This window comes from Octodon degus, unplaced genomic scaffold (genome assembly GCF_000260255.1).
Source record: "Octodon degus isolate 3935 unplaced genomic scaffold, OctDeg1.0 scaffold00007, whole genome shotgun sequence".
NCBI classification, from domain to species: domain Eukaryota; kingdom Metazoa; phylum Chordata; class Mammalia; order Rodentia; family Octodontidae; genus Octodon; species Octodon degus.
In genome coordinates, this window is record NW_004524583.1 from 17,758,807 (window position 1) to 17,761,987 (window position 3,181).

At 37.0% G+C, this 3,181-nt stretch overlaps 1 non-coding gene across 1 annotated transcript; it reads right to left on the reverse strand.

Moving 5' to 3' along the window:
• Nucleotides 1-212: 212 nt before the first annotated feature.
• LOC111813360 lies at nucleotides 213-375 on the reverse strand. The gene has a single exon (XR_002818646.1). It is a non-coding gene; the product is annotated as a U1 spliceosomal RNA (small nuclear RNA).
• Nucleotides 376-3,181: the final 2,806 nt, after the last annotated feature.

Genomic DNA, 3,181 nt, shown 5'->3' on the forward strand with positions numbered 1-3,181 from the left:
TGACTTTGAGGCCAGAGGGGGGACTGACTACACAGTCAGTCCAAGGACAATCTCAACTACATACTAAGACCCTGTCTCAAAAAAAAAAAAAAAAGAAAAGAAAGAAAACAAAACAAAAGAAAGAAAACAAAAACAAAACAAAAAAGATAATTTTTTGAGATATTTCTACCATCCATTTAGGATGCACTTCAGACCATATTTTTTTTATATATACAGGAGAACATGAATGCAGTCCCCGACTACCACAAATGGTGCAGTAGGGTTTCCCACATTTGGGGAAACTGTAGGGGCCGGCACATCTGGAATGCAATGGACAAGCCTTGCCTTGGGGAAACCACCTTTGTGATCATGGTATCATTGTTGCCTGGTAAGTATCAGACCACTATAAATAAGGACCGAAATATATAATAGATACTGGGAAACGGGAAGAAAATGTTCAAATGAGAAACAGATCAAGGAAGGGGGATGGGGAATGATAAGAAAAAAAATACAAGGAAAGAATGGAAACAAAGCTTTCATAAATAGGCAAAGAGGAGTTGGGGAGGGGAGAGAAATGGGATAAAAAGAAGCAGTAAGATATATACAGAGGGCCGGGGAGATAGCCCAGTGGAAAAAGTGCTTGCCTGGCAGGCACAAGGTCATGAGTTCAATCCCCAGGTACCACAAAAAAAAAGGAAAAAAGAATATATATATATATATATATATATATATATATATTTGAAATGCAAAATGAAAAAGAAGATATATACAGGTACAAATTCCCTATGATGAATGTATCATTATGTGTATCTAAAATGTACAGTATGCATTACAAATATGCATCATGTGTGAGTTGAATTATAGCTTCTTACAGGCTTTAAACACACTGAAGAAATATTGAACAAAAAAATTAAGATGCTGCAGAAATACCCCACAGAATGGAAAAATGAAATGAATTTTCACAGGAGTCTTTTATTGTGCTGGAGTTTTTTTATTGCAATATCTCTCCAAACTTTATTGAAAATTTCCCAAAGGTCTTGGTTAATATTATGAAAAGAAAACTTGTAGATTTGAATGCTGCTCATTAACTTCTTACATTAATAAATGCAATTAGCAAGACCATTTATGCTGGTAACAATTAGTACATAAACACAAAGTTGTTTAATTGGTTGACTTGTTAGACTGTTAGCTGTCATTTCTTATTAATCAACTATTTTTTTAATTTATACTTTCACTTGATTGTTTTTAGGAATCAAACTGCTACCTTAGTGGTCTTAAGAGCAATATAAAAAGAAACATACAGTTAGACTCATGTCCAAAATAGCTTTGAAGATTTCCTTGAAACAAGGCTGGGATTCACATCTTTTTCCTTTAGCAAAGAAACACTAACAGTGATTTTGAACAAGCTAACTTTTAAATTTAATTTTCTCCTTTCAATTTGAGTTCCTGGTTTGGTAAACATTAATGAAGAAAGAGAACGATGGCTTTGGGATTCTAAATTGTCTACCTTTACTCAAGGTAAAGTAGTAATGTCAAAACCACATTAATTCTTTCCTTGTGATGCACTTTAGTCTATGTTTTTAATCCTGTGTGCTCAAAATTTGGGTATATTGCAACACGGGGATTAGAGCAGGATCACTAAGGGATGAGATCTAATAATGGCATTGAGAGGAGAAAACTAACAGAGATATGAACCACCTGCATCATGACTGCGTTTGCTATACCTCATTAATAAGGTACGATGCCCAGGTTGCCTTTGAACTTGCAATCCTCCTGTCTCAGCCTCAGGAGTAGCCATGATTACAGATGTGCACCATCTCACCCAGCCTTTTATCTTTGAAAGTCATGGAGGATATGATGTTTCTAGGTATTTCCAGACATGAAATGGAAAATTCATCTGACAGTGATAAGCTGTAACTCAACAATAAAAGTAAAGAAAAAGGAATTAAAATGAGCCTAAGACCTACTTAATTGACCCAATTTCTCAGCTAAAGACAGTAAGTTAGATATGGATGCTCGAAGGCAGCTGAGAAAGTAGTGAAATTAGGAACAAAAATTGCCAATTACATCTCAGAGAATATTAGCTTCTCTATAACCTTGTTCAAACATAAACAGGAAACTGATTCTCCTGGGGGAGTCACAAATATGTATATTTAAGCCAAATAGAAATGACTTTGACTTACTTACCTGGTTGATTTCCAAGATGGTAATTTCTTAGTTTTTATGAATCATTCATTCACTCATTCATTCATTCATTCATTCATTCACTCATCAGCCCTTTTCTGGGTCCTCTTGGGTGTCAGATACCACTCTAGGAGCTGGAGGACTAGCCTCAAGGCAATGCTGGGGGTGGGGGTGGGACACACTGGGTAATTTAAAGTAGTAGAGTGACATGATCAGATTTCCCTTTCAGAAAGTAGACTTGGACTCTGGATAAAAGAACGGAAGGAGAGTGAAAGTGCAGAATGACAGAGTAGTTAGGAGGCTATAGAAACAGTTGAGGTATCTGAAGGGGAAAGTCTGATGCCTCGTTCTCAGCTCCTACTACACATGGTGGAGTTTTTTTTAAATGAGCCTTACTGCTTCTTTGTTTCTACCTCCACGTCCCACTCTTTGACCTGGAACTAGACATTGAACCCAGGCAAGTTCTAACACTGAGCTACCTTTCCAGCTGCTTTTATTTTGAGACAGTCCAAGTTGCCCTTGAACTTGTAATCCTCCTGTCTCAGCCTCCAGAGTAGCTGTGATTACAGATGTGTCCCACTTCACCCAGCCTTTTATCTTTGAAAGTCATAGAGGACATGATGCTTCTAGATGTTTCTAGACGTGAAATGGAAATTCCACCTTAGAGTGAATCTTAAGCTGTATCTCAACCATAAAAATAAAGAAGGAACTAAAGTTTCCTGAACCCTGGCTACAAATCTGACATTTTCCATGCATTGTAAGTTTTCGTTTCTTCCCAGTGTCTAGGATTGCAGCCAAATTCTTGCTCCTGCTGGAATCATAACTTCTTTTTTCCTTTATTATTGTTAGCAGAGATTTGAACCCCAAGCGTGTTTGGTTTGGCATTTATGGTTTTTCGTACCAGAAATCACACTCAGGACCTTGTGTTTGCCAAGTGGGCACTGTGTTACTGAGCTATATCCCTGGTAGCATCTATGTTTTGAAGTAGTTTTCTTTCTAACATATATATACATATTTG